The following is a 9607-nucleotide window of genomic DNA, read 5'->3' on the forward strand; positions in this document are numbered from 1 at the left end:
ACTTGTCTAAGTTATAACCTTAAATTAGAGCCCCACCTTGATCCCCCTTAGTCTAAATAAACCGTAATCCACTTAAATTCACTGTTTTTCACGTTAATATTCAATCCACTTTTATCCAATTTTGGGAGTGGGCCAGGTCGGCATTTTGGGTGTGCTCCGCGGCGTCCGTCCGACGCGGTGGCATTTCAGTGTGGGATTTCGCAGTGCGAGTCGCGTCAGACCCGCCGTGGTTGCTCAGTGGCTATGGTGTTGGGCTACTGAGCACGAGGTCGCGGGATCAAATCCCGGCCACGGCGGCCGCATTTCGATGGGGGCGAAATGCGAAAATACGCGTGTACTTAGTAGGTGCACGTTAAAGAACCCAAGGTGGTGCAAATTTCAGGAGTCCCCCACTACGGCGTGCTTCATAATCATATCGTGGTTTTGGCACGTAAAACCCCATAATTTTTGCGAGTCGCATCAGGTCTAGCGCCGGGAACGCGACGTCATCACTTGGTCACGTGAGTTTTCTTGCTATCCAATGTTAACGCCGGAAGCTCGCGATAAGGCTCTTGCCTTAAATAAACTGGCGCTAAACAGACAAGAGAGTTGCTAGATGTCTAGCAACAAAATCACTTAAATGGCACCACTGTGAGTTATATGTACGGCATCTATAGGAAGCAGAACTGCACATATGGCACGGTATAGTTGCCCTTACTGTTAGGTCATCTACATTATCAAAATGGCATTTACGAAAGACGGACTAGATATCTAGCAACAAAATCACTTAAATGGCACCACTGTGAGTTATATGTACGGGATCCATAGGAAACAGAACTGCACATATGGCACGGTATAGTTGCCCCTACTGTTAGGTCATCTACATTGTCAAAATGGCATTTACGAAAGACGGACTAGATATCTAGCAACAAAATCACTTAAACTGGCGCCACTGTGAGTTATATGTACGGCATCCATAGGAAGCAGAATTACACATATGGCACGGTATAGTTGCCCTTACTGTTAGGTCATCTACATTGTCAAAATGGCATTTACGAAAGACGGACGTTTCTGTAATTGCTGGCTCCTCGGGCTTCCTATACAAACAAAACAAAAGCACCGCCATCGATCACAAAAAAAAAGGCACTCCGGATGGTGCTCTGTAGAAATCTGTTTATTTCAATCTCGAAGGAACTGCGCACACGATTTTCAGAGTGCCCTCTTGCCTGATTTGCCTCGAGTAACTTTAATCAATCAATCAACCGATCAATCAAAAAATATCGCCTGGTTCTTCTTGCACATTGCGCAAATGAAAAAAGTCTGGTGCTATTAAAGAAGCGAGGACACTGTGACAACAATTTCAACACGTTTGGCAAGTATTTGACACGTATCTCATGACAACTCTAAGATCTAGTCTAGAATCGCATGATCTACCACACACAACTACTGCGTAACCGAAGTAATTAATGAAAAACAAGAAGCGAATTCCTCATTTGCTGCCGCAAGAATTTACGATCATCTACAAATTCCGTAGCTGCTGTCTTGGCTTACGTGATTCTGTCATTTATTAAACAGTGGTCAGCTTCAGACACGCCAACACCGTTAACGTTGCACTAATGAGGGAAATGAAAAACAGGAAAAAAGATCAAGAAAAACGTGTGATTTAGTATGCCTTAATTCATTATGACGACGTGTTTAAATTAGTTCAAACTGAAATAAAAATCTGTCGTTTCATGCAGTGTCGCATTTTTCGCCATATACATGTCTGTTCTTGCATTTATCATTCGTAATTCCTTCTCCGTGGTTACCCTTCTTTTTTGGAATTCTGCTTAGTGAAACCCTTTGTGTGCCACGGTCTTACGTTTTGCGTTTCTACTGCGATAAGAGCATTCACACCATGTTTTCAAACATTTACATGCTTTTATATAATCCAGCAAAGGGACTCGGTACAAAAAAAATAAAAACATTTATTCAAAGATGCGCCACCTATTAAAGGAAATATAGTGCAACTTTTATGTACACGGAAGTTTTCCTTTCAAACGCTATGTACAATCAAGACAAAATAAATTAACTTTAACGCTGTACAAGCGGGTGATGCTTCGCATTGCTATGAATATTTCGCGCACAACATATCTGTGCAGCGTTATCGCTCCGGCCTCTCCCTAATGCCCACGGTGACATTCTTAGCATTCAAAAGGCCGAGACCAGGGAGGAACTTGAGCGGCACCTGCAAATGACAAAAGAAAAAAAAATGTGCGGAAACCATCGTCGCTGATTGCCAAGGAATTGAATAGCGGAACGCCTCTAGAAAACTATTCGTTTTATTATAACGATGCGATTGAAGGCGTATACAGTGGAATATCGTTTATACGATTGTGCATATTACGTTTTTCGGGATAATACGTTTTTCCTTATATACAATTTTTATGTACAATTACTTTCGGATATTACGATTTTCGGATGATACGTCTTATTTTCCGGTTCCTGTGAAGATCGTATCAACGAGATTCCACTGTTTACTGCAGTGGGGATACTTAGGTAGCGTTTGTTGCTTCATCGAGTAATTCAGTAGAGAATGCAGAGCCGTTAACCAGCACATCTGTAGCGATAGTATAGGTGGCTGCACACATAAGCCGACTCATCAGATGTGTGTTGTCTCTAGCAGCGCGAGTGCCGGCGTGGACGGCGGCTGCCACCTCTAAACCTTGAGACGCCCGAAACAAGCACGTGCGCCTCAAAAAGCTATATTAAGCGACGAAAGTGCTCCGCGACTGGTTTATGTGAGCGCACGCGCTCGTTTGCATCGGTTCCTTTGTATCGGTGGTGAAAGTCCAACCACCAACCACGAAAACGTGCGAGAGAGCCAAAGAAAGCTATTCGGTCAACATGTCTACAATTTATGCCAAGGTATACACATAGCCACAATTGATGAGAACGGCTCGAAATAAGCGCCCAACCCCCCCTATTCGGTCTATGTGGAAACACAGCACTCACCTCTGTTTTCTCCGTGGGCACAAACTGCACACTGTGTATAGAATGCAGAAGAGACAATTTGACGGCCTGCAAGGCGAATCGCATGCCTACGCAGTTTCGAGGACCGGCACCGAAAGGCAGGTACGAGTACGGCCGTATGGAACCGACGTTTTCTTCACTGAACCTACGCGCACAGAGAGAGAGAGAGAGAGATTAATAAGCCAGCTTAGAGGACGTTGGGGAAGATAAGTTCAGTGAACTATATAAACTTATACGACGAAGCACGGGATCGCGCGTTCGTTTACGAACAGCCTGCATTGCGCTGGAGGGGGGGGGGGGGGGGGGGGGGGCAAAAACGCTCATGTCCTACTCAGGCACACGTCAAAGATTGCCAGGCACTCTAAATTATTCCACAGCGCGCACTAAGACGCTCCGCAGCCCAATGAGCAGCTTCGCAACGTAAAACAATAATTATGGATAATAAGTGCGTTCGTAACGTTAAATTGACTGATACTTTACGCAGCAGCGGCTCGAGCTGCAGTATCGTGCGCGCCAAAATATTCGATGACACTGAAGTTAAACTAGATATTGATATCATTCTTTAAATAAAGTACATCAGTGCGACCCAATAATACGCGTGCTATATTTTGCACGTGTTCGTTTGCGTCAAACGCAGACTTCGCGTTGACTGAAGACAGCATGCAAATAGTCATCCTCACCTGTCGGGATCGAATGTACCTGGATTTGGGAAAAACTCGGGGTCGTGATGCATGGAGTATACCGGTACTCCTAATGACACATCCCTTGGGCACCCTGATCCCCGTGTCACCAAGAACGTAGTCTTCGTAGGCCGACCTCTCGAGACTGGAAAAGATAGGGAATTTGCAAATATTGTACTGTATAGACGTTTATCCTTTACCGACACCTTAGCGACTTAGAACAAGAAGGTTACCTATCAGAACTCACAACCTTTCAAAGACGCAGCGGGTTAACCAGCATGCTGCCAAGATCATAAAAGTAATAACAAAAATATTTTTTTCTCCCGTGTTCTTGGACTACCCCAGATGTTTGTCGATGATTGTGGTATATGAGCATATGCATTTTTTGCGTTTTTATTAGGACAACTGTTGAACTTACCGTGGAGCTGGTGGGTACATTCTTAAGGCCTCCGACACAACGCAATGCAAATATGGCAACTTGGAAACGGCATCAAGGCTTGGCTCCTTTCCCTGCATACATGGATTGAAACCAGCTACGCATTTAATAAAAACCGCTTTTTTTTTCACACTGCTTCAAAAACAATCGTAAAGCAAAGGAAAAAAATCGGTAATGACTGCGCACGAGTAATACCTAATTAGTGGGCGTTTTAAATGCTTTATAAACTGGTTTCATAAAGAAGGCGCGCAGTTTAAATTTTACATGGGTTTTTACGTTTCCTCCCAAATGCTCCAGCATAACATACAACAGCGCAGAAAAAGGCTGACAACAAAGGTGCGCATGCGTTGTCGGCGCCTTTGTCGACCGTCCTCTTTCGTTCCGCAGTGTTGTCTTTAGAAATGACGACGTTGAACAATTTAGTCCAACCTTTTATACAGCTGTCGCCATAAAATGACTGCTTCTTAGTGGAAGCATTATCATATTAGCAGTACTGTGTGCACGTCAAAGAACCCCAGGTGGTCAAAATTAATCCGGAGCCCTCCACTACGGCGTGCCTCATAATCAGGACTGTTTTGGCACGTAAAACCCCAGAAAGAAGAAAAATGCATTGTTTGCACACAGTCCCGTTGAAACAGCGATTATACCGGATGTTTCAGCGAACACTTTCAATAATTTTTAAAGGTTGCCTGTGGCAGATAGCACAATTCTAGTTCATGAGCTGGTCTACTCGAAGAGGCGGACATTACTTGCTCAAAAATTGAAAGCATAATTGACTAATTACCAAAAATTACCAACTAAATTTCAAACTAATTACCTTATGGCCCAATTGCAATTTATAAATTCTAGCCATGGAGTTCGCCAGGCGGATCCACTTAGAACGAATTCTCAGGATGACACCAGCTTCAAGATATTAACTTCCGAACTTTACGGAGAAATGAATTGGCGTTCCAGTTGCATGCTTTTGTGCTTCAATGCATAAAACGACGTTTTGTTAAGAAAGTAACTGACACTTTCAACTATAACACCTATATAACTGTATAATACCTCGAGTAGAACCCTGCCACCACCACGTCCAACAAAAAGGCCACGAGGTTGTCTTTCAGCGGGTACCTGGTCATTGTGGAATCAGTGGCAATGATTCCGCAGATAACGCTGCTTGCACATCACATCAAGAAGAGCCCAGCGTTCCCATTCCACTTTCGAGGACAGACGCCGCAAGGCAGCTTCGACACCTGGCACGCAGTCTCTCACTGACCGAGTGGAACTCGCCAAACTTACGACTTACACGACTGCATCAATTAAACCCCTCACTGCAACTCCGACCTCCATTCGGACTTCCTCGACGTGAAGCTTCGCTCATCTGTCGCCTTTGCTTAGGAGTTGCCTTCAAGAAGGCATCATCATCATCACCATATCAGCCTATATTTATGTCCACTGCAGGACGAAGTCCTCTCTCGCGCTAGCTGACACAAAGGCATAATCGACATTAATTGGAGGACCGACAGTGCAGCATGCGAGGTCTGCGGTACCGAAGAAACTATCAACCACCTGATGTGCTACTGTCCACAATATGCCTCAGAAAGACAAAAACTTGCTAACGCGCTACAAAAACTGGACGATCGGACGCTTTCCGTGCAGGTGCTGCTGGAACACCGCCCCCATCGCTCGTCGGCCCATAAAGCGGTGAAGGCACTTTTGTGCTTCTTGAGGACGACGGGCTTGTGTCAACGTCTGTGACTATTAGTGCACTAACACACGCGTCAGCGAACTAACCGCTCATTTCCCTTCTTTCCTTCCCTCCTCTCTCTCCCCGTCATCTTTGTGTTCCCTCTTCCCATTCCCCCGGTGTAGGGCAGCCAACCGGATGTTATTCTGGTTAACCTCCCCACCTTCTGTCTTTCTCTTCCTTCCTTTCTTTTAAAAAGGATAAATAAAGTTAGTACTACTACTTGACGCCGACTATACTTTTCAAATAGCGCCACGTACATGTGAAGCAAAGCACTCGTCGACTTCCTTGCGAAGCTTGGCCTGTACTTCGGGGTTCAGCGCCAACAAGTAGGCGGTGTAGGAGAGCACAGAAGACGTCGTGTCGTGGCCGGCGAGGAAGAACAGAACGCACTGCGCCAAGGCTTCGTCTTCAGACAATGCTGGAAAGAGACGCAGAAGAAATGAAGCAATCAACATTTTGATGTGCACTAGGGAAAATAACGGAACCTTTATTTCTTTCTATCCCACAGGGAGAAAGGGAAGTGCAAGAATGAAGAAGGTGTATTTAATATGAGCCGTCATTTTCGACCACCGATATATTGCGGCCTTAACGGTCCCTCCGAACGAACGCGTACCGCGCAGATATACGGGCATACTCGCACACCACAGACTGTGGAGAAGAATCTATACCCCGCAACATCCGAAGAATTCAAAAGAGGGCGATATAACTTACAGACAACTAGAAACCAACAGTTTCCCACACAACACAAAGTACCATCTCATTTACCCCACACTTTACCAATACGACTGCAAATTCTGTCACACGCCAAATCACCATGTACCACATAGTATGTGAAATGCGGCCGAAAGGCCTACATCCCCCCCTTTCCCCCACCCCACACCTGAGATCACCAGCCTCAACGCTGATGACCAGCTGATGAACGGAGCAAGGCAGGTGGCCTGGTCACATGGCTTCCGGGACTCGGGAGGCCACCCGGAAGGAAGGCGACCAAAACACTTCTTTTGCTCTCAATAAAGTTCAATCATCATAATCCGGCATATGCTGGAGTCACAGTGCCCGACAATTACTCACTTAATTACAGATATGATCGAGTATCGCAAACACAGACACTAAATCAAGGAAATGAAATGATATATATATATATATATATATATATATATAGATATAGAGAGAGAGAGAGAGAGAGAGAGAGAGAGAGAACAGCCATCCTCAAGCAGAAAAAAAGGAGGGCTCGTTTTATTGGCAATAGAAAACTACTGATTTTTCTCTTCTTTTACACATGTGTTGCTCTGTGAAGGCTGGCGAAGCACTCTTAATTTCGGAGCACCTTCGTCCAAGTAAGTGTACAATAAAGCCATTGCAGTACGCGCTCGAATACAGTCCATGGATGGAAAACATATGCGTAGAGGAATGCAATGAAAAAAATAAACTACTATTCAGCACGTTTTCGATTGGTTCTGCATTTCAAGTGCACTGAGCCGCCATGAGGTAATCAGGCACCGAATATAACATTTCGCATCACACATCTGGTAGAAATTGTGGGTGCACGTTTTCTGCTGGTGTACTTACCCTTAGAAGTAAAAGTGACGTCGTTCTTGACCTCAGAATCGAGATTGAATATTTCCGCGGACTCCTTACTGGGTGTAGATTCGGCAGTTTCGTGAAGGGCGCCCTCCTGAGCGTCCATCATGAGTTGCAGGAAGTCTTCCTGGCGCTAAGATAGAAAGAAAAGAAATAAGTAATAAAACAGGGCATAGTTTGAGTTGAAACGCTATAATCCTACAAGCGTCCCGCGGGATAGCGCTGAAAGTACATCTGTGCGCATTATATTTAAGCTATATCGGCACGCTCATCGCTTTTCACAACATCTACAAATGTCCCGTAAAAGATGCAACTTGTCGCACTATTATTTACCTGCGTGAAAATATTCATATGGCGTCGACGTTTATAGCGTGCGCAAATAAACACGCACCACGCTCGTCTTCTTGTGCGGTCGGCGTTTATGTACGCAGTCGATCCTGTTAACCATACTTGCGACCGACATGGTCTCGCTGAATTCGTGCTGTAATTTTTCCTATCCATTTTGATGCCAACTAGCTGTCGGAGTCCGTTCTAGGTTTTGAAGCAACATTTCGATCGTCCTGCAATACTTTCGTTGTTCAACGTGGTATTTGGCATCGAAAAAGTACAGACAAGCCCTGCTTACGTGATGCTTGTCCTTCCTCTTTTGAATGATGCTCACGGAAACGTCCTTGAAGTACTCAAAGATTTCCGAGTTGAACGCCTTGACTTTCAAAGCCTTCATTAGGCCAGGGAACAGAACTGCAAAGACACATACATACACATATGATTATGCCTTACGTGATTCGTTTGGCAGTTATGGTCTTGAAAACGAGAAAGTCATCTTTAAAAAAGATTTTTAAAAAAAGAGTTATATCCATACACAGCATCAGCAGAGGCAGGGTAACTCCGCTGGAGAATGCTTTCCTTGCTTTCGTCACGAATTCGTTGGTTTCGTCGGTGTGAGAATCTAACTTGGTGCCGAAAGCGCATCTCGCGATGACGTCCAGAGCGTAGTGACCATAAAACCTGCAGGACAACACAACTTGTTAACCTCTTCAGACCTTATGTGCGTAATAGTGGAAATTGCCTTTAATCTTTTTTTAATTAACTCTGAAGTGATTACACAAAATATTCTATCCGCATATAAAGTCAGATGCATGTGAAACCATATGAATATGGCTTATGACCCTGACAACCGGGCACTCCAAATACCTTTGGAGTAGGGGCCACCTACCGTAAAAGCGTTCACACAGAGTGATACAAAATGAAAAACGGGGTATCTCCTTTTCGGTGAAGGTCCCTTGCAGAAGGGGAGATATCTGAACTCTTTTAGGGACCTAAAATGATAACCTCGTGCGCAGCTCTTCACAACAACACAAAACTTTACAAAACTCAAGCGGTGCCTTGCTAATAATTTTAGTGCTTGCGAAAACAATTTTATAGCCAGCAGTGACGCAATTTGACAATAGACACTACGCATTTTAGCATTTTTGGCAGTTTTCGTTTAAAGATGCAGCCCCGTGTGCCTTTGCTGCGTTTCTTACTCAAAACATGTAAAGGAGACCACCCTGTACCACGTGTTAGCGGAGAAACTCCTTCTGATAAGGGGTCCTTCAACGTAGAAGAAAAGGGTTTACTTCAGGGGACTTTAGTTCGCCCGTGTGTAAAGGGTACTACTCATATTTATGCCGTCAGGTATAGTGAAATTTTGCACCAAGCTGATCTAGACCATTGTGTTGTCGCAGACGACGAACAGCGACTATAAGGTGCGTTTCGAATACTGCGCTACGACATTAAAATTCGAGATGTAGCATTAACACGTCACCCTATACCACACGACGATACATTTTCATTATTGTGTCTAGGCAAAAAGAAAAAAGCGTTTTTCACGACAGGATACCGGAGGAGCAGATTACTTTCTACGCGTACGTGGAGATGCTGCTTTCAATATCCTACCGTAGTACTAAAAAAATAGAAGGGTTTCAAGATAGTAAGATACCAGTCTGTAATAAGAACCGACTTGAAAAGCACTCATGTCCCTGAGATGTCTTCGGGTCCGACAAAATTAAGGGCACTTTCGAAATATTGTTATAGGTAAGCATCATGGCTGTAGACAAATAGACATCGTAGTGAAAGAACTATAGCCAGACGAGTACGTTGACAACTTTCTGCTTCGCTGCTGGTCCCTTTGGGCAACAAGCAGTC

At 44.5% G+C, this 9607-nt stretch overlaps 1 pseudogene; it reads right to left on the reverse strand.

The window, feature by feature from the left end:
• Window positions 1-1581: 1581 nt before the first annotated feature.
• The window catches only part of LOC119455592 (cytochrome P450 3A8-like), a 16745-nt pseudogene continuing 8719 nt past the window's right edge, over window positions 1582-9607 (reverse strand).

Source organism: Dermacentor silvarum, chromosome 6 (genome assembly GCF_013339745.2).
Source record: "Dermacentor silvarum isolate Dsil-2018 chromosome 6, BIME_Dsil_1.4, whole genome shotgun sequence".
NCBI lineage: Eukaryota > Metazoa > Arthropoda > Arachnida > Ixodida > Ixodidae > Dermacentor > Dermacentor silvarum.